Source organism: Macaca fascicularis, chromosome 7, assembly GCF_037993035.2.
Source record: "Macaca fascicularis isolate 582-1 chromosome 7, T2T-MFA8v1.1".
NCBI lineage: Eukaryota > Metazoa > Chordata > Mammalia > Primates > Cercopithecidae > Macaca > Macaca fascicularis.
The window spans coordinates 4,407,754-4,430,958 of NC_088381.1; the positions used below are offsets into that span (position 1 = coordinate 4,407,754).

Genomic DNA, 23,205 nt, shown 5'->3' on the forward strand with positions numbered 1-23,205 from the left:
CCTGAGCTGCCCTCTCTCACTGGCTGAGTCCCTCCATGGTCTGCCCTTCCTGCTTCTGCAGTCCTTACATGTCACTGAACCCAGCAGTCTGCTAATACCACTGCCCTCTTCTCACACCCTAGCCTGTGCCACTGACACTTTTTCTCTTCTCTTTCTTTTTTCCTGTTTGCTTGCCTCACTTCTCATTCTTCAGAATCTCTTCTATTGTTCCTCTTCCTATAGAACTTTGGTTCAGATTCAGAACTAGAACTTGAGGGAGTTAATAGTGTCTGTCTGCCTCTTGAGATGATGTGAGGATTGAACTAGTAATACATAAAATGTGTAGTCTAATCATTGTTCAATAGTACACATTATATCAGCATTTGCTAACAGTGACTGCTTTTTCCAAGTACTTGCAGGAAGTATCATGTGAATCACTTACAAATACATCATTATTTTATGTCACAAGCATAAAACCAGTGAAAAACTATAGCACAAATGTCTTATCATTTATCACTTATAATTGCACAATTTGCTAATGAATAAAGTGATCACAGTGCCAGAGATGACGATTACGCATGCTCACACCAACAGGGACTTTCACCAAGGTCAACCTGGCTACGGCCCCCTCTGACGGCTTCATCTGCCGGCATAACTATTTCATAATTATTTAAAATAACTTTTGAACTTTTGTAAATGTGGCTATTTGTCTTAAAACACTTCTATGATCATATGTGATGGAATATAAAAGCAAAATACATTAACGAAAGTATTCCAAAATTTCTGCCTGTCAGGTCAAACTCTTCTGAATCACCTTTTAACTCATCTTGTCCACGAGTGTTCCTCCATTATCATCATCTCTGTTAATTAGGACCTTTGATAATGCCACACTTACGTGAGGTCACATCAGACTTGGAAAACCAAGGAATACAATTATGTTAGTTGGTTGTTTCTAATGTTGCTAGGCAAAGTGATGAAGAAAAAATAAATTTTGAGATCCATCTCCACGTAAGTAGGCTTAGAGGTTCTAAGTGTGCTCTAAGTGAAACTGTAACCAGCAAAAGGGTCCAGCTACTCACCACTTACAGAAAAAAGCCAAAATAACAAGAGTAAGGTGTCACAGAAAGAGAGTGAGCTTTATTATATGTGCTAGCAAGGGGAAGAGTGGGTGGAATTCTTTCCAAAATGTTCCACTCTTCAATTTGTGGAGGGAATATGGAATTTTTGGAGAGAGGGGTTTGGAATGCATGAGAAACAAGGAACTAAGAGGTGTCAGGTGATGTGACCTGCTCTAGTGGCTTGTCTTGAATTATTGTTCCATCTAGCAAAGGGGCCAGCACCATCGTGGGCCCAACCAGGTTACAAATCAATGGCAGTCACTCTTACAGTTAATCTTTAGCCAGGAGTGAGTTCTGGCCTTGAAGTAATCTTTTGTCAGAAAGGGAATTCCAGAGATGTCTGCTCTGTATCAGGATGCAGCCTCTGAAGCTCCTAAAAAAAATATCAAATAAGAGAGCATGATATGTGTTTAACAAGCATCTAGGTGAATAAAGGTGTATAATGCTTGGGAGCATAAGCCAAGAAAGGGAAAGGCAGCAGAGGCTCACAGCATATTCTGAGACTGTATGTCAAGACGAAAGAAGGCATATTTGTAAAGTTTTTCTCAAAGCCACATAATGAGACTGGGAAGAAAGGAGGAACAAAACCATTCCGAGGCTGTGAAACACATCTGTAGTTTGTCTCAAAGCTACATTTTGGGACTGGAGAGAAAGGAGGAAAGAAAAAAAAGTTTTAAAATGCAGTTTGAAGCTAAGCCACTCTGTTACAAGAATAATCTCACCTTTAGCCACAGGGCCCAAATTGCTAAAATTCAAAGACAAGCCCAACTCACACAATTGGCTAAATTGTTGAACTCTTGGTCTAGCAAGGGACATACTATAAATTGAGGGCATTAGTTGGGAAAGAATGGGACCTTTTAAATTGGAATGGAAACCTCTGAAAACACTGATGAGGCTGGAGACATTGCGCTCTGAAATTCTGATGAGTCTTGTTTGTGGCCTCCCGCACATATCCCCATGGCAGTGGCCTTCCCCCCAACAGTGTATGTATAGGCCCTTCTACCTCTCTCTGGAGAAATTAACTCTGCATTGCATGAGGAAAAGGTAATGAGCTTCCCTGAAGCAGTTGCCAAGGAATACAGTGCTGCTTCTCTTCAGGCCCTACTCCAGCCACATTTTTTGCTTCCAGACCTATAACTAGACTCAAGTACTAGCAGGCCATAAAGGTAATATATGAAGCATGACCCATGAGAAGGTGCACCACACTCAAACAAACTACTTGAACTTTCTAATTTATATGAGCAGAATCTGAGAACATTTGTGGAAATGGATATTTAGGGTCAGTTTTGAATACAGTAAGAACTTCTTCTTCAAAGGTTTAGCTTGCTTAAATTTCCTTGTCCTTCGTTCCCTTTCAAGGCCAGACTTCCTTACTCTCTGTGTTCCCCTGCTCTGGTAAACAGCTTTCCTGCCAGTCCTTATCTATAGAGCCCGCATTCCACATCTGCTACCCACTCTGTGAATTACCCCTCCCATCGCAACAGCCACTCTTGCCAAAACAGATCTTCCCACCTTCCCACTGGTATACAGCTACATTCCTGCACTTTTCAAGTTAGCCAGCTGGGTTTAGCTTAAATTGTGTGGTCCAACTCCAGCCAATGGAGGCAGGACACAGTAAACAGGGACGAGCTGTGTTAGAGATAATAAAAACCTCTGCTTTCCTTTGTTCGTGTGTGCTTTCACAGTGACCGGACCTATGAGGGGGACCCTCCTGCAGGAGTAAATTTGCCTTGCTGAGAAAATTCATACGCTGGTGCTGTTTTATTTCGCAGCACTGAAAAATCTGCTTCTAACAGTCAGGAGAATGGTGGAGGGAACATAAAGTTGCATGAGGACAAGTTTATTGATATGAGCCCACGAAGCAAATATTCTGCTTCAAATGTCACAGCTTGGGGATTTAGGAATGATGTTAGTAGTTTGCTGCAATGTTTGCTGAATTCTAGTTCTAAGAGTGGTTTACCATGAACAAGTTGGAGATGCCCTATCTCTCTTTGTTTAAACTTGAGGAAGGAACTTAGAAACTTGGGGAGAGTGAAATGCTAGAGTGGATTTGTCACTGACCCACACAGAGAAGGTCCAGAAGACATACTTTTTAATGACACTTTGAGAAATAGATTAGTGTGGGAAGCCCCAGTGTGTCTTAACCACTCTGTGATCTCTCTTCCCTGTAGGGCAGATCTTATAATGGAAACCACAGACCATCACTTAAAATATTTAAGTGCAATGGAAATGTTGGATCTCAAGGGGCCTTGGGGCCAAGTGGCAGCAATCAACCTTCAAAGGCTAGTGGGCATTATTATGTAAAATCAGCAGCAAAGGCAAAGCAACAATCAGATTGTTCTGACTCCTATATATCTGTAATGTTTGCTAGTTAGCCATGGTGTTCTCAAAAAGTAAATAGATAGAAAGCTTTCTAAAGGCTTACTTGGTTGGAAGAAGCAGAAAAAATTCAGCTCAAGTAAACAAGTCTAACTGGAATCATAAAAAAGCACAGAATCATAGCCCCACACTCAATTCTCACACTTGAGCCAGTTTACAGTCCCAGAACTCCCTGTCAGAAAGAACAGCCAGGTCCCCTCAAAGAGGGATGCAGGTACACTACCAACATTATATACTGTTCATCCTTCTTGTATCCTTCCTTGAAGAGACCTATTATACAAGTTTGTACCATGGTCTATCCACAAAAAAAGTGTAATGGATTTGTCACCGGTAAAGAGGCAAAAAAAGTGAAGACAGTTGTTTCCATGTGAATGTTCACCAATGTGTTATCTCAGCAGAGGACATCTGCAATAATCAAGTGGATGGGATAATGCATTCCGAGATACTCGTTATCCTTTATCCAGCCACACCTGTCATTGCACTATAGGCTAATGAACAAAGTGACCATGGTGTCAGGGATGAAGATCATGCAAGCTCACACCAGCAGGACTTTCACTCACCAAGGCAAACCTGGCTGTGGCTCCCTCTGGGTGGCCCATCTGCCAGCTGCAGGGACCAATACTGAGTCTCTGATATGACACTATTCCCCAGGGTGATCAGCAAACTACCAGTTTTTGCATGATTACGTTGGGTATCTTTCGTCAAGAAAGGAGCAGTGTTTTGCCCTTCCTGGAATAGATATTTACTCTAGATGTGGATTTTACTTCCTTGAACATAAGATTTCTGCCAAAACAGTAATTTGTGAACTAATAGCATGCTTTACTTATCATCATGGTATTCCACAAAACATTGGCTCTGATCAAGGAACTCCAATCACAGCCAAAGTATTGCAGCAGTGGGCTTATGGTCATGAAGCTCACTGGTCTTACTGTGTTCCCCATCATCCTGGAGGCACTAGCTTGATAAATGGTAGAATAACCTTTGGGACTCACAGTTGCAACACCTTCTAGGTAACAATACTTGGGGCAAGGTTCTCTAGAATCCCGTATACACCCTGAATTAGCAAATTTGGGGAGAATTACTCTTTCTCCCCAAACCAGAATTACAGATTTAGGAATCCAGGGACAAAAATGAGAATGGCACCACTCATATTACTCTTAATGTCTCTCTAGTGAAATCTTTGCTTTCTGCTCCTGGAACAATATGCTGTGCTGGCCTAGAGGTCTTAATTCTAGAGAAAGGAATGCTGCCACTAAAGACACAACAATTAGTTCACTGAACCGAATGTGAAGACTGCCATTCAGCCACACTGGGCTCCTCATGTTCCTGAAATAACAGGTGAAGAAGTGATTTGTAGTGTTTGTTGGGGCAACTGATCCAAACTACTAGGGGAAAATTGAACTAAACTCCACAATGAAGGTAAGGAAGAATATGTCCAGAATACAGGAGATCTCCTGGCATCTGCTGTGGCTGGAATATTTGTCTTTCACCAGACTTATTTTAAAAGTTAATCCCCGATGTGGAAGTATCAAGTGGTGGGGCCTTTAAGAGGTGATTAGATGGATAATGAGCATTCTGCTTTCCTAAGTGGATTGTCTGTTAGAATAGGCAGATAGACAGACATGAGCAAAAAAGGCAGCCCTGAGAAGCACAGTCCTGGCAAAGGAAGCCCCGGAAACTTCACTCCACTAGCAACCAGTTCCACTGTCAATCAGAAGAAAACAATAGCCCCTTCTGGACTTGTCGTTAGGCTTATCTGGCCCTAACCTGGGACTTACCTGGACCTAATAGGAGATAACTTCAGTAGGAACTTTCCCCAGTAGCAAGCATGTGCACTCCCCTCTTGGCTCACCCTAAAAGTGGCCTTTTGCTCATTATAATGGTAAAAAATACACCCTTGACTAGAGATTTAAGATGCTAATATGACATGCGATGCATACACGAGCATGTATGGCCACACCGCATGTGCACCCAGAGACCACCCAAAACAAGCTTGCTAGTAATAGCCCTTTATATCCCTTCATGAATAATCATGTAAGACCCCCCATAAAGCAGCTCCCCGGTGCCAATATTTGTTGTCTCCTTTTGCCAGCAGCCTGTCCTGACTCCGCTTTCAGAGTGTACTGCAGCTTTAAATACACCTTGTTACTTTTTCCCTTTTTTTTTTTTTTTGATACAGAGTCTCGCTCTGTCACCCGGGCTGGAGTGCAGTGGCAGGATCTTGGCTCACTGCAACCTCCGCCTCCTGCTTTCAGGCGATTTTCCTGCCTCAGCCTCCTGAGTAGCTGGGACTACAGGTGCATGCCATCATGCCCAGCTGATTTTTGTATTTTTAGTAGAGATAGGCTTTCACCATGTTGGCCAGGATGGTCTTGATCTCCTGACCTCCTGATCCACCTGCCTCGGCCTCCCAAAGTATTGGTATTACAGGCATGAGCCACTGCACCCGGCCAAATCTTGTTACTTCTTACCTCTCTAGCCTTAATTATTTTTCTGTAAAAAAACAGGAAATGAGGACCCCACACTTACCAGTAACACATCTATTTATGGATTAACATGTTAATGGATTAATGAGTTATCAGGTCAGGGCAACTGGTGGCTTTATAAGAGGGAAAGAGATAGGTCCTATCTCAGCCCCGAGCTAGGTGAAACCTGCACGATACGACCTCAGGACTCTTTGGGGAGTCCCCACCAGCAAGAGGCTCTCACCAGATGTGGCCCCTCAAACTTGGACTTATTAGCCTTCATAACTCTAAGAAATACATTTCTTGTCTTTATAAATTACCCAGATTTTTTTGTATTCTATTGTATGCAACAGAAAAGAGACTAATACAGAAAATGGGTAATGGGCAGAGGCTGGAAGACTTTGGAGAAGTAGGCTAGATAAAGCCTACATTGCTGTAAGGGTTAGATACAAGAAGACTAGGAAAAGTTTGGGAGTCCTTATAAATTGGTCAAGTGACTGTGACAAGACTGCTGTTGACAAAAAAATGTCAAGCTCTGTAAAATATTTAAAGAGATTTATTCTGAGCAAAATATGAGTGACCATGGCCCATGACACAGCCCTCAGGAGGTCCTGAGAACATGTGCCCAAGGTGGTTGGGGTGCAGCTTGGTTTTATACATTTTAGGGAAGCATGAGACAGAAATCAAATACATTTAAGGAATACATTGGTTTGTTACAGAAAGGTGGGACAGCTTGAAGCAGGGTAGGGGGTGGCAGGGTGGGATTACAGGCTACAGATAAATTTAAACAGTTTCTGGTTGACAGTTGGCTGAGTTTTTTTTAAGGACCTGGGATCAATAGAAAGGAAATGTTCAGGTTAAGACAAAAGACTTTGGAGACCAAGGTTCTTTTGAATTCTCAAAGCCATTTTCCTTAGAGACAATAGATGACAAATGTTTCCTATTCAGACACTTTAAAAGGTGCTACACTCTGTAATCCCAGCACTTTGGGAGGCCGAGACGGGCGGATCACGAGGTCAGGAGATCGAGACCATCCTGGCTAACACAGTGAAACCCCGTCTCTACTAAAAACATACAAAAAAACTAGCCAGGCGAGGTGGCGGCGCCTGTAGTCCCAGCTACTCGGGAGGCTGAGGCAGGAGAATGGCGTAAACCCGGGAGGCGAAGCTTGTAGTGAGCTGAGATCCGGCCACTGCACTCCAGCCTGGGCGACAGAGCGAGACTCCGTCTCAAAAAAAAAAAAAAAAAAAAAGGTGCTACACTCTTAGCTAATCTATTCAGAATTGGAAGAGCCTGACAGGAAAAAGTCTAGGTATGTTAATAGAGATTCTTACAGACGTGAATTTTCCTCCACAAAGGACAGCTTGCAGGACCATTTCAAAATGTAACAAAGAAACATGTTTTTGGAGTAAAATATTTTGATTTTCTTCCTTGTTTTGTAAGTTATGCCAGAGTCAGGTTGGAAAGTAAGTCACGATATACAGGGTCAAATGAAACCCATCTGATGAGAATTTACGGTTTGTAGGGCATGACTCCCTAGACCTTTTAGATAGGAATTTGGGCAAAATAAAAAAAAAAAAAAATCAGAGTTTAGTCCTCACTGCTGATAGAAACACTGACATAGGGCCATTCTGATAAAATGTCAGATGGAACTAAGAAACAAGATATTAGTAACTGAAGTAAAGGCCATCCCTGTTTTGAATGGGTAAAGAACGGCTGACCTGTATCCATGACCAAGGGCTTTGTGAGAGGCCTAACTACTTAGTGATGAACTAGGGAATCCGGAAGAAGAAATCTCTAAGCAGCAAAGTGTTCAGTCCATCACGTGTTTACTTCCAAATGCTTCATGTGAACTGATAAAAGAAAAATAGACAAGAAAGCAATTTAAAAATTTTGCAGCCTGCCCATGTGGTAGAGAATAAAAGAGCATTTCCAGGAGAAAAACCCAAGTGTGTGGCAGAGCCACAGTTTGCCAGAGATTAGCATGGCTACCAGGGAGCCAGGTGTCAATAGTCAAGACAATGGGAAGGAAGCTCCACAGCATTTCAGTCATTTTCAGGCTGCCCTCCCATCACAGGCCCAGGGGTTTTGGAGGACAGGATGGTTTCTGGGGACAAATGAAGGCAGTGCCCTATGCCAAGTCAGGATGCTGCTCCCTGCATTCCAGGTGCTTTTGATAAAGTAGTCCCAGGTGGGACTTGTGCCCAAGCTCTTGGATGTACAAGTCCTAAACCTTGGAGATGTCCCTGTGGTGCTAATTCTGTAGGCTTACAGAAAGCAAGAGCTTTGAAGGCTTGGCAGCCTCCACAATTTTCTTTGGATTTCTTTGCAAGCCTGAGAACCGAGACTGAGACTTGTCACAGGGCAGATCCACTGCAGAGAGCCCCTAATACAGCAATGCCAAGTGCCAACGTGGGCTTGGAGCTGCTACAAAGAGTTCCCATCAGGGAAATCCCTAGTGAAGCCATGGAAATGAGGTCACCACAGACATTACTCACAAAGTTAATGATTAATGGACTAGAGGAAGTAGTACCACTACCAGGACCCCAGAATTGTGAAGTCACCTACACTATGTAATGCCTGTCTGGGAAACCTTTAAGTACAACCAGCAAAAACAGCCGAATGAACTGCACCAAGAAAATCCATAAAGATGATGCTGCCTGAGACACTGTGGGGTCCAATCTCCACCCCAGTATATTCAGGAGGTAGCACATTAAGTCACTCATTTGGAGATTAGTTTGGGGTTAAGGAAATAATATGGGTGCTGTATTAGTCCGTTCTCATGCTGCTAATAAAGACATACCTGAGACTGGGTAACTTATAAGGAAAGAGGTTTAACTGACTCACAGTTCAGCATGGCTGGGGAGGCCTCAGGAAACTTACAATCATGGAAGAAGGGGAAGTAAACACGTCCTTCCTCACATGGTGGCAGGAAAAAGAAGTGCTGAGCAAAAGGGGGAAAAGCCCCCCCTTTTTTTTTGAGACGGAGTCTCGCTCTGTCACCCGGGCTGGAGTGCAGTGGCCGGATCTCAGCTCACTGCAAGCTCCGCCTCCCGGGTATACGCCATTCTCCTGCCTCAGCCTCCCGAGTAGCTGGGACTACAGGCGCCCGCCAACTCACCGGGCTAGTTTTTTGTATTTTTTTTAGTAGAGATGGGGTTTCACCATGTTAGCCAGGATGGTCTGGATCTCCTCACCTCGTGATCCACCCGTCTCGGCCTCCCAAAGTGCTGGGATTACAGGCTTGAGCCACCGCGCCCGGCCGGAAAAGCCCCTTTTAAAACCATCAAATCTCATGGGAACTCACTCACTATCTCAAGAAGACCAGCATGGGGTTAAGTGCCATCATGATTCAATTAACTCCCACCAGGTCTCTCCCATGACATGTGGGGATTATGGGAACTATAATTCAAGATGACATTTGGGTGGGGACAAAGACAAACCTTATCTTTCCAGCCTTGACTCCTCCCAAATTTCATGTCCTCATATTTCAAAACCAATCATGCCTTTTGAACAGTCCCCAAAAGTCTTAGCTCATTCCAGGATTAACCCAAAAGTCCAAGTCCAAAGTCTCATCTGAGACAAGGCACGTCCCTTCTACCTATCAGCCTGTAAAATCAAAAGCAAGTTAGTTACTTCCTAGATACAATGGGGGTACAGGCGTTGGATAAATACACCTGTTCAGAGTGGGAGAAACTGGCCAAAATGAAGGTGCTACAGGCCCCATGCAAGTTAAAATCCAAGAAGGCAGTCATTAAACTTTGAAGTTCCAAAATGTCTCCCTTGACTCCATGTCTCACATTCAGGTCATGCTGATGCAAGAGGTGGGCTCCCATGGCATTGGGCAGCTCTGCCCCTGTGGCTTTGCAGGGTACAACCCCCCTCCCAGCTGCTTTCACAGCTGGCATTGAGTGTCTGTGGCTTTTCCAGGGACATGGTGCAAGCTGTCGGTGGATATACCATTCTAGGGTCTGGAGGATGTTGGCCCTCTTCTCACAGCTCCACTAGGCAGTGCCACAGTGGATACTCTGCGTAGGGGCTCCAACCCCACATTTCCCTTCCTCAGTGCCTTAGCAGAGGTTCTGCATGAGGGCTGTGTCCCTGCAGCAAACGTCTACCTGGACACCCAGGCATTTCCATACATCCTCTGAAATCTAGGTAAAGGTTCCCAAACCTCAATTCTTGACTTCTGTGTGCCTGCAGGCCCAACACCATGTGTAAATCACCAAGGCCTGGGGCTTGCACCCTCTGAACCAATGGCCTGAGCTGTACCTTGGCCTCTTTTAACTGGAGCAGCTGGAGCCAAAGCAGATGGGATGCAGGCCACCATGTCCTGAGGCTGCACAGAGCAGGGGGGCCTGGGCCTAGTCCATGAAACATTTTTCCCTTTAGGTCTCTAGCCTGTGATAGGTGGGGCTGCCATAAAGTTCTCTAACATGCCCTGGAGACACTTCCCAATTGTCTTGGTGATTAATATTAGGCTCCTCATTACTGATGCAAAGTTCTGCGGCTGGCTTGAATTTCTCCCCAGAGAATCAGGTTTTATTTTATTTCACATTGTCAGGCTGCAAACTTCCCAAACTTTTATGTTGTGCTTTCTCTTGAATGCTTTGCTGCTTATAAATTTCTTCTGCCAGACACCCTAAATCATCTCTCTCAAGTTCAAAGTTCCACAGATCTCTAGGGCAGGAGCAAAATGCCACCAGTCTGTTTGCATAGCAAGAGTGACCTTTACTTCAGTACCCAACAAGTTCCTCATCTCCATCTGAGACCCCCTCAGCCTGGACTTCATTGTTCGTACCACTATCATCATTTTGGTCAAAGGCATTCAACAAGTCTCCAGAAAGTTCCAAACTTTCCCACATTTTCCTGTCTTCTTTTAAGCCCTCCAAACTGTTTCAGCCTCTGCCTGTTACCCAGTTCCAAAGTCGCTTCCATATTTTGGGGTATCTTTATAGCAGTACCCCACTATTGGTACTAATTTACTGTATTAGTCCATTCTCATACTGCTAATAAAGACTTACTTGAGACTGGGTAATTTATAACAGAAAGCAGTTTAATTGACTTACTGTTCAGCATGGCTGGGGAGGCCTCAGGTAACTTACAATCATGGTGGAAGGGAAAGCAAATATGTCCTTCTTCACATGGTGGCAGGAAGGCAAGTGCCGAGAAAATGGGGAGAAAGCCCCTTTTAAACCATCAGATCTTGTGAGAAATCACTTACTATCATGAGAACAGAAGCATGGGGGTAATCGTCCCCATTATTCAATTATCTCCCACTGGGGCCCTCCTGCAGCATGTGGGAATTATGGGAACTACAATTCAAGTTTGGGTGGGAACACAGACAAACAATACACAAGTGCCAAGTTGAAAAATGATGGGCTTGGGATGGTTAATTTTATGTATCACAACGACTGTATTAATGAATACTTAGAAGACTGGTAAAGCATTACTTCTGAGTCTGTGAGTGAGGAGTTTGGTGTGTGTGTCATTTGACTGAGGGGTAAAGATCCACCCCCAAGAAAAACAAGCACCATCCAATCTCCTTAAGGCTAAATACAACCAAAAAGGCATAACTTTTTCCTGTCTGTCTCTCCTGGAGGAAGGATATTTCTTTTCCTGCCCTTGGACAACAGAAATCAAAGATGTCTGCCCTTGAAACTCACAGCTTACTCAGATTTGTAGGCTTTTGGCCTTAAACTGAGAATTACCCCAGGGCTTCCATGGTTCTGAAGATATGATGTTGGACTGGGCCACACTACCAGCATCTCAGGGTCCTAAGCTTATGGATGGCCTGCGTTGGGATTCTCAGTCTCTATAATCACGTGAGCCCATGCCTAATAAATTGTCTCTCATCTATCTATCTATCTATCTATCTATCTATCTATCTATCATCTATCTATAACTATCATCTATTGGTTCTGTATCTCTGAAAAACACAGATTATACACCAACAAATGCTTCAGCCTGCTGGTCCATCATGCATTCTCTCTCTTTGCTCCCCTTGACCCCTGCTGCTTGGGAGTGTTTGTTTCAGAGAGTTCTCCCCTTCCCACTGGCCCTGCAGAGAATGCTGCCCTCTTATCTCCAGGATCTGTTAGTCATACACTGAGGGATATTTCACGCCTTTTGCTATGTTGTCTCTTAGGTGTCTCACTTGACCAACGTACCTGGACCTCATGTTTTTGTCCTACTCATTACTCTTAAAGAGTGTCTACCTTGGTAGGGATAAACTGAACATGGGTCAGAAAGGAGCCATAAGGATGTATTCCAATAAAAATGAGTATTCTGTGAGAGAGAAACCTGGTTACAGGTCAGACAATTAGACATTAGGCCATCCACCAGCATAAATAAACATCCCAAGAAAAGCATACTGTGAAAATTCAGTACTAAACCCTTGAGTCCTGTTGGGCAGGGCTATAGTTTATAGCCATGATCCAGAGAGAAGCCTCAAAAGCAAACAAGAAATGACAGATATGAAACAAATATGGTGAGATAATTAGTCTATAGTTCAAGATATACATTCAGGAGGAAGACAGACATGGCACTGAGTTACATGAAAGTTTGTTTTGCAGTGGCAGCTTTCTAAAAACAGAAAAATCTATGTCATGAGAATTCCAGTCCTAATCATATAAATATGAACAAATATACCTAAAAATTACAGTCCAACTCAAATATTTATTTATTTGAAACAGGGTGATGCCATTTTGCCCAACCTGGAGTGCTGTGGCTATTCACAGATGCAACCATAGCAAACTACGACCTCAAACACCTGGTCTCAAGTGATCCTTCTGCCTCACACTTCCTAGCAGCTGGGACTACAGACACATGCTACCATGCCTGGCTAGATCCTATTCTTAAATTCAGAAAAGCTGCATATCTATAAATTTTTCTTTCTCATTTGTCTTTATGATCATATAGATGATAATCATACAAATCACTTTATAAATAGTCAAGGCAAGTGTAGATGCATTATGGTATTCATAAAATATTCTGCTCTGCCCACTTGTTACTCTGGCCAACACTATTTTTGGATAATTGAGAAAATAAATGGGCTTTGGTACTCCTTAAATAATAGAGTAAATGAAAAATAAATTCATATAATTCATAATTTATAATGTTTATTATATTTGCACCCAGAGGTTAAGGTTCCAGGAAGAGTCAATTAAGTTTAGACCAAGTTGTGATGTCAAATATGTGAATTATGTCTTTACTCTTTAATTTTGAAATAAATTTATATTTACAGAAAGTTATAAAAATATTACGTAGGATTTCATCTACCCTGCAACTTCCTTTAATGTTGACATCTTATATAACCATGGATAGAATACATATGAAAACATGAAAATTGATGACGGTATAAAACTACTAACTAAAGTACAGACTTTATTCATATTTTACCAGGTTTTCTACTGATATCATTTTTAAGTTTTTGGATTCACTCCAGGATAACACATTATACTTACTGTCAGATGCATTATTTATTGCACCATAGCCAATTACCACATAGCTCAGAGGCTAAAAAACCGACACACACACATTACTCACAGTTTCTCTGGGTCAGGAATCCAGATGTAGATGTTGCTGAGGACTCACCTGAAGAATCAGCTGGGGAGGGATCATCTTTCAAGCTTATAGTGGTTGTTAGGAGTCAATTGTTGCCCAGGTAGAGAAGACTTCAGTGGTAACTTTCTCTTGACCCATTAACAACTTAATAATGATCCTTAATTCTTCATAAAAGAAAATAAAAACAATAGAGAAGAAGAGATTACTGCCTAATGTATTCTATGAGGCAGATTACTCTGATACTACAACTAGATAGAGATATTTTAAGAAAGGAAAATACAAGGGCATGGTGGCTCACATCTGTAATCTCAGTACTTTGGGAGGCTGACATGGGTGGATCATCTGAGGTCAAGAATTTGAGACCAGCCTGGCCAATATAATGAAACCCTATCTCTACTGAAAGCACAAAAATTAGCCGAGTGTGGTGGCAGGTTCCTGTAATCCCAGCTACTCAGGAGGCTGAAGCAGAAGAATTGCTTGAAACCAGAAGGTGGAGTATTCAGTGAGCCAAGATTGTCTCACTGCACTCCATCCACCCTGGGCAACAGAGAGAGACTCCATCTCAAAAAAAGAAGAAAGGAAAATTGTAGACCAATATGTCTTATGAATACTGAGGCAATAATCCTCAAAGAAATAAACAAATAATTCAGGTTCTTAAAACACATTTATACACTCTGATGAAGGGTACTTATGTCAGGATTGTAAGTTTGATAAAATAAAATATATAAAAACAATTAGTGTAATACATTTTATTAATAAATGAAAAAACAAAGCCTCATGATGACCTCCAAGGATATGTAACAAGCATTTGAAAAATCCAAAACCCACTCATGGTAAAAACATGAAAAAATTATGCATGAAAGGAAATGTTCTTTACTTGGAAGCAGACATCCATGAAAAGCTCACATAACACCGGTATCAAGAAAGTCTCAGTAATTTTTCCAAAATTAAAAACTCAAAAAGGTTATCCACTACCACCATTCTATTATAAATTGTAATTGAGGATATAGTCAATAAATTATGCTAGAAAAATAAATATAACACTATCAGAATGAAAATAAATCAATCAGTCTGGGTGCAGTGGCTCACGTCTATAATCCCAGCACTTTGGGAGGCTGAGGAAGGTGGATCACCTGAGGTTGGAAGTTCCAGACCAGACTGGCATGGTGAAATCCCGTCTCTACTAAAAATATACAAAAATTAGCCAGGCATGGCAGCAGGCGCCTGTAACCCCAGCTATTTGGGAGGCCAAGGAAGGAGAATCACTTGAGCCTAGGAGGTGGAGGTTGCAGTGAGCCGAGACTGCACCACTGCACTCCAGCCTGGGCAACAGAGCAAAACTCCCTATCAAAAAATAAAAAAAAAAAAGAAATAAAACTGTCTCTATGTACCAGTAAAATGATCTAGTATATACAGAATCCTAAGGAATCCACTAATATAAGATTAGAACATAAAATTCAGTAATGTTGTAGTGTACAAGGTCAATAAAAAACAATTGCATTCTATTATACTGCAAATAAACTGAAAAAGGAAACTCAAAAACAATTCCACTTAATATAGTTGGGAATCCTGTACAAGGCGACTGTACACTGGGCCTCATTCCTGGTCCCCAGTGATTTCTAAGGAAGGGGTGAGTTGAACAGGCAAGGAGTGATCTACTCTTACCACTGCCATCTGGAATCCTGGCAGCACCCCATGACCGTGAAGGACACTTGAGCTTGCAGGGAGAGCTGTTTAGAGAGGTAATAAGGGCAGGACTCCAGCCTGTGTAGAGCCCAGAGGGTTTGTTGCTGGAATGTCTGTAGTGAAGCACAAGCAGGGATGCCCATTACCCAAGGCTCGCCACGCTCCCCTAGGAGACTTCAGTCTTAGGTGAACTGTTGGACTAGAACACAGCAGGGTGATCTTGCCTGTGAGATGGGGTAATTCCAATCTCAGTGACCCGTATCTACTAACTTCTAGAGCCCCAGCTTGGCTGCACTCGCTTGTAGTGCAGCCTCACATGCCTAACTAAGGTGCCTCCCAGGGGCCGACATCATACCTGCTTCACTGGCAGACTGTGCTAGACTGTCAGGGAGCTCCAGTAGAGTGGTCCCTGTTGACATACACCCAGTTCACCTACACCCAAACCCAACTGCAGCCTCCCCCATGCAACTTTGCTGGCATGCACTTGCCCACAGCCACCTTGCTACCACTTTGCCCGCACATATGTGCATGTGGGCAGACCTCACCCAGTCGTTAGTAAATACCTTGGCCCTTCCAGTGCAGCAGGTTCCTAACTTTGACAGGACAGAGAACAAAGCTGGGGGTTGGATATCAACCCCACAGAGTTACAGCACACATCCCAGGAGTACTGAACTCAGCCTAAAATCTTCCAGAAATAAAGCCAATTGACTTAACCCACTACATACCACAATGAAACCCCCAGGGGCATCAAAGAAGATAAAAGCAAAGTAACTCATCCAAAGGACAATAATTACAAAGACTGAAGGAACATCAGCCCACTTCCCAAAAAATGATTCTTAACCAGGCTGAAATGACAGAAATAGAATTCAGAACATGGATAAGAACAAAGATAATCAATATTCAGAAGAAAGTCAAAACCCAATCCAAGGTTTCTAAGGTATAAAATAAAATGGTACAAAAGATAAAAGACAAAATTGGCATTTTAAGACATAACAAAACTGATTTGATAGAGCTGAAAAAAATCACTTTGAGAATTTCAGAATATAATGGCCACTATTTACAGGAGAATCAACCAAGCATAGAAAAGAATCTCAGAGGCTGGGCGTGGTGGCTCACGCCTGTAATCCCAGCACTTTGGGAGGCTGAGGCTGGTGGATCACAAGGCCAGGAGATCGAGATGATCCTGACTAACATGGTGAAACCCTGTCTCTGCTAAAAATACAAAAAATTAGCTGGGCGTGGTGGCAGGTGCCTGTAGTCCTAGATACTCGGGAGGCTGAGGCAGGAGAATGGCGTGAACCTGGGAGGCAGAGCTTACAGTGAGCTGAGATCGCGCCACTGCCCTCCAGCCTGGGCAACAGAGTGAAACTCAGTCTTTAAAAAAAAAAAACAAAACAGAATTTCAGAGCTTAAAGACCGGTTCTCTGAAATACCTAGGATGAAAATTTTTAAAAAGGTGAAAGAATAATAGACAAAACCTCCAAGAAATATGAGATTTTATATAGAGACCAAATTATGGCTTATTGGTGTCCCTGAAAGAGAAGGAGTGAAAGAAAGCCACTTGGAAAACATTCCAGGATATTATCCAAGAAACTTTTCCCAAACTCGTTAGAGAGACCAACATTCAAATTCAGGAACTTCAGAGAAACTCTGTCAGATGCTACACAAGATGACCATCCCTAAGACACTTAGTCAACAGATTCTCCAAGGTTGAAATGAAAGAAACAATGTCAAAGGCAACTAGACAGAAGGGGCAGGTTACCCACAAAAGGCAACATTATCACACTACCAGTAGACTTTTCAGCAGAAATCTTACAAGCCTGAAGAGATTGCAGGAAGTAGGGGTGAGGGTGGGAGCAGGATGTGCATTTAGCATTCTTAAACAAAAGAATTTCCAACCAGGAATTTCACATGCAATCAAACTAAGCTTCATAAGTGTAGGAGAAATGAGATTATTTTCAGACAAGCAAATGCTAAGATAATTCATTACCATCAGACCTGCCTTATGAGAGACCCTGATGGGAGTGCTAAATATGGCAAGGCCATTACCAGTCACTACAGAAACACACTTAAGTACATAAAGCATTAACACTATAAAGTAACCACACAAAAAAGTCTGCATAATAACCAGGTAACACAATCACAGGATTAAATCTATACATATCAATATTAATATTGGATGTGAACAGGCTAAATTCCCTAATTAAAAAGTACAGAGTGGCAGATTAAGTACAGAAGGCAGACTCAACTGTATGCTGGCTTCAAGAGACCCACTTCATATGTACTGACACTCAGGCTCAAAGTAAAGGGATGAAGGAAAATCTACCAAGCAAACGGAAAATAGAAAAAAAAGCAGAGGTTACTGTTCTAATTTCAGGCAAAAAAAAAAAAAAAAAAAAAAAAAAGACTTAAAAAAATAAAGATAAAAAGACAAAGAAAGGGTCAAGGGTTCCATCTAACAAGAAGACCTAATTATGATAAATATATATGCACCTAACACTGAAGCATGCAGGTTCATAAAGCGAGTTCTTAGAGACCTAGAAGACACTTTGATAATCACAAAATAATAGCTGCAGACTTCCAAAACCCCACTGACAGTATCAGACAGACCATCAACTTGGAAAACTGATGAAGATATTTAAGACCTGAACTTGACACTTAACCAAATAGACCTAATGGATATCTAAGGAACAGTGCACTCCAAAACAACACAATATACATTCTTCTGAACACATGGCACATACCCTAAAATTGAACATACACTCAGCAATAAAACGATCCTCAGCAAATTAAAAAACTAAAATTATACAAACCACATTCTCAGAATAGAAATCAAAACCAAGAAGATCACTGAAAACCATACAGTTACATGGAAATCAAGCAACCTTCTTCTGAATGATTTTTGAGTAAATAATGAAAGTAAGGCAGAAATCAAGAAATTCTTTGAAACTAATGAGAACAAATATACAACATACCAGAATCTCTGGGACACAGTTAAAGCAGCATTAAGGGATAAGTTTATAACACTAAACACCCCATCAAAAAGTTAGAAATATCTCAAATTAACAATCTAACATCACTCTTAGAGGTACTAAAGAAACAAGGACAACCAACCCCACAGCTAGGAGAAGACAAAAAATCACCAAACTCAGAGCTGAAGTGAAAGAAGTTGGTATGCGGAAAACCATATGAAAAACCACACAAATTTAGAAGTCATTTCATGGAAAGAATAAACAGGATTGTGATATAGTTTGCATCTGTAACCTCACAAAATGTCATGTTGAATTGTAGTCCCCAGTGTTGGAGATGGGAAATGGTTGGAAGTGATTAGATAATGTAGGTGGTGGTTTCTCATGAATGGTTTAGCATCATCCCCTTGGTGCTGTTCTTGTGATAGTGAGTTAGCACGAGATATGGAGCATCTCTCCTTCTCTATCTGTTGCTCCTTCTCTGACCATGTATGATGCCTGTTCCTCCTTTGCCATCTGCCATGATTGGAAGCTTCCTGAAGCCTCCCCAGAAGCAGAAGCCACAACCTGAACCATAACCCAATTAAACCTCTCTTCTTCATAAAATACCCAGTCTCTTTATATCAATATGAGAATGAACTAATATAAAAATTGTTACTGGGGAGTGGGACATTGCCATAAAGATACCTGAAAATATGGAAGCAGTTTTGGAACTGGGTAATGGGCAAAGGTTGGAAGACTTTAGAGGACTCAGAAGAATACAGGAAAATAAGTGAAAATTGGAAACTTCTTAGAGACTTGAATGATTGTGACCCAAATGCTGATAGTCATATGAACAGAGATGGCCAGGCTAATGATGTCTCAGGTGGAAATGAATAACTTATTGGGAACTGAAGCAAAAATCACTTTTGTTATGCCTTAGCAAAGAACTTGGCCACATTGTGTCTCTGCCCTAGGGATCTGCAAAACTAAATTTTGAACTTAAGAATGATGATTTAGTGTATCTGGTGGAATACATTTCTAAGTATCAAAGCATTTAACATGAGGCCTGCCTGCTTCTAACAGCCTGTGCCTATGTGCATGAGCAAAAAATGACCTAAAGTTGGCACTTACATTTAAGGAGGAAGCAGAGTGTAAAAGTTTGGAAAATTTGCAGCCTACTCATATGATAGAAAAGTAAAGCCAATTCAAGAAGGCTGCAGAAATTTACATAAGTAAAAAGGAGCTAAGTGCTAATAGCCAAGACAATTGCAAGAAGGCCTTGAATACATTTTAGAGACCTTTGAAGCAGCCCCTCCCATCACAGACTTGGAAGCCTAGGAGGATAGAATGGTTTCACGGGCCAGGCCCACGGTCCTGCTGCCCTTTGCAACCTCTTGTTACTGCTCGCTGCATCCCAGCTGTTTCAGCTTTAGCCATGGTTTAAATGGGTCTAAGTCCAGTTCAGGCCACTGCTTCGGAGGGTGTGAGCTATAAGCCTCAGTGTCTTCCACATGGTGTTAAGCCTGCAGGTACACAGAGTGCAAGAGTTGAGGCTTGGCAGCCTCCATGTAGGTTTCAGAGGATGTATGGAATGTATGGAAAAGTCCGGGTGTCCAGGCAGAAGATTACTGCAGAGGCAGAGCCCTCATGGAGAACCACCACTAGGGTAGTGCAGAGGGGATATGTTGGGTTGGAGTCCACATGCAGAGTCTCTGCCTAGTGGAATTGTGAGAAGGGGACCATAGTCCTCCAGATGCTGAAATTGTAGGCCCACTGAAGCTTGCATGTTGTGCCTGGAAAAGCCACAGGCACTCAATGCCAGTCCATGAGAGCAGCCACAGGGGCTAAACCTTGTAAAGCCACAGGGGCATGGCTGTGAAAGGACTTGGGAGCCCATCCCTTGTATCAGTGTGCCTTGGATATGGGATCTGGAGTCAAAGGATATTATTTTGGAGCTTTAAGATTTAACGACTACCCTTCTGGGTTTCAGACTTTCATGGGGCCTATACCCTCTTTCTTTTGGCTGATTTCTCTCTTTTGGAACAGGAATGTTTACCAAATGCCTATAGTTCCACTGTATCTTGGAAGTAACTAGCTAGTTTTGTTTGTTTGTTTTTTGAGACAGAGTCTCAGTCTGCCCAGGCTGGAGTGCAGAGGTACGATCTTGGTTCACTGCAACCTCTGCCTCCTGGGTTCAAGCAACTCTCATGTCTCAGCCTCCTGAGTAGCTGGGATTACAGGTGTGTGCCACCATGCCTGGCTAATTTTTTTTTTTTTTCGGTAGAGACAGCGTTTCACTATGTTGGCCAGGCTGGTCTCGAACCCCTGACCTCAAGTGATCTGCCCACCTTGGCCTCCCAAAGTGCTGGGATTAGAGGCATGAGCCACTGTGCCCAGCCTAACTAGTTTTTTATTTTACAGGATCATAGGTGAAAGGGACTAGCCTTGTCCCAGATGAGACTTTGAACTTTGGAATTCTGAGTTAATGCTGGAATGAGTTAAGACTTTGCAGGAATGTTAGGAAGGCAAAATTGTATTTTGCAAAGTGAGAACATGAGATTGGGGGGCCAGGAGTGGAATGATATGGTTTTGATCTGTGTCAACAACAAATCTCATGTCAAATTATAATCCCCAGTGTTGGAGGTGGGGCCTGCTGGGAGGTGATTGGATCATGGGGGCAACTTCTTTATCACCATCCTTTTGGTGCTGTTCTTGTGATCGTGATGTGAATGTATTAGGTTAGTGGCAAGTAAAATCAGATTAAATTGAATCCAGTTTCAATTATATTAATACCAATGACTAGAAAAAAGCAGTGTAGTACCAATTTTGCAGAAAGTGTGGCAACAAATCTAGGTCTAGTGACAATCTGGAGTAAGTTTGGAGATTGTGTGTAATTGTAACTCTCCTCTTTTCCTACAGTCCAATAAATATTTGCATGTCCACTGGCCGCCATGTCCTCATGGGAGACGGTACTGTCATTAAGTCTAGTGTTCACTTTGTAAGACATAATGTTTGCATCATTTTCTTCCTTATCCTTTAAGAGGCTTAAAGTTATCTCATTAAATTAAGATTGGAAGTTGCTCTTGTTGACTTTGTTGATTTAAATTAAAACGTGTCAGGCTAATAGGTTGTTGAAATGTAATCATTTTATCCAAAGTTTTAAATTATTTTTATTGTAGTCAATTAAATCTCTCTATATATCCTGCTGCTGTGGGATTACAGAGTAGGTGAAAAGTTCATTCTATATCCATATATCTGTCAATGCTTGTGTAATTCTTCATGCAAAATGAGTTGCCTTATCACGTTCAATTATTTTAGGGCTCCATAGTGAGCTATCATATATTCTAAGGCTGAGATGGCATATTTGGCAGATGAATGGCTAACCACTACTACTATGTTAATCTCTGTGTATGTATCAACCATTGTTACTGCATATTTTTACGACTAGGGATAATTTAATGATCCTATAAAATCTATCTGGAAGCACAGGTTGAAGGTGCTAGGTTTGTACCTATCTATGGCTGTAGAATAGCTCTACTTTAGATCAGCTTTACATTGCTCACAATTACCTTGGGCCTTTTGAATTTGGTGCCATCTTGCTTTCAGTTTCTCATGGCCACCTGTACACTAAGCATGTGCCTAATCTCTTTTTCCTTATGTAGTTATAGTTATTTTCATGGAGTGCAGATTAGTTCTGGTGTTTGTTTAACTTTAAAGTCATCTCCCTATTTAATTATAGTTGTTTGGTACTTGTGGTATTTCCCATTCTTTGTCTTATTTTCTTTTGAGTTGAAGATGTAGTACTGAATATCATGAGTTTTCTGATTTTCTGTGTAGCTTTAATTGGGGTATGTTTTGTGTGTTAATGGTTATGATTTCTGATAATGCATCTATATGGTTATATGATTTTGTGGCTTCTGAATTATCTTTTTGCTGCACCAATATAAGTATGTCAAATATCATAATTCTGTTTCATAATTCACATAGTTCCTCCCAATAAAATTTGGACCATATACTTTTAGAATTATTTTTTAAATTTTGTTTCCATGTTTGTAACCACCAGGTTATGCCATTAGGAACTGTCATGAGTCTGCAGAAATGTAAATTTTATTTTGATTTTCTGATACTGAGTGTCTGACTGCTAGAACACCTGCAATCAATTCTGCATGCTGTGAAGACAGTAATTGACCTGCCTCCTTCAGGATTGTGTGGTCCTGGGGTCTGAGCCCTGCTTTGTCCATTGGGTATGGCCTTGGGTCACAGAGGCTGATCCGTTTGTAAACCAACGGATTTGTTGGGCAAGACATTTAGACAAGATGGGGCCTCATTTTCCTAGATTGGCATGGCGTGTCCCTGTGCTTGGAATACCTTCTGGTATGCCTATTTCAGTCTTGACAGTCTCCTCCATGAGGAGACGTGGTTGACCCTTAAAGCCAGTGTCTCCACCCTGGACTTACCATTTCTATGGAAGCAATGTTGATCAATTTTACCCAGTGAAGGAGAGGCATGTGGCATCTAATTGTAATGTTGTTGCCAGTCAGAGGCTCCGTTTCTTAAGGCTTCATGCCTAAGCCATATGCATTTTCAAATGCGCTGAATTTGTTCTTAGAGTATGGGAATTTTATTGTTCAAAATCCCACTAGTAGGAAGGTTTTAGAACCTGGTTTCTTTTTACACGATGACCATGGACCGTGTTCTACATTCATCACTCATTAGAACTTCCAACCAAGTTGTGAATCAGAAGATGCATAATGCAGAGCTTGGCATGTGGTAACATAGTCTTTGAGTGATTCAAGTGCTTATGCTTGTTCTTGTCTCTAGGGGAAATTTTGGGATTTACTAGTTATCTTATATATTGGTTTTAGGATGATGTTTTAGGATAGGTTTTAGGATGATGTTTCGAGAGGATATATGTTGTCTCCAGTTACCAAATAAAAACCTATTATTCTTTGTGCTTCCTGTTTATAGGTGCCCTAAGGGCTTTTATCATTGTGGTCATTATTTTTCCCCCTTCTGACGACCATTGTACTCTTAAAAATTTACAATTATGGTTTGTGCTTG

At 41.8% G+C, this 23,205-nt stretch overlaps 1 long non-coding RNA gene across 3 annotated transcripts in view; it reads right to left on the reverse strand.

The window, feature by feature from the left end:
• LOC102131280 (uncharacterized) overlaps window positions 1-23,205 on the reverse strand; it is a 125,321-nt gene that overhangs the window by 11,503 nt on the left and 90,613 nt on the right. For 2 of the 3 annotated variants that reach the window (XR_010587968.2, XR_010587966.2), the window contains one exon: window positions 13,538-13,671. This is a non-coding gene — a long non-coding RNA (uncharacterized lncRNA). Of the gene's footprint in view, window positions 1-138; window positions 7,795-13,537; window positions 13,672-23,205 lie in introns of those variants that run through there. The other variant, XR_010587967.2, reaches the window with a different exon arrangement.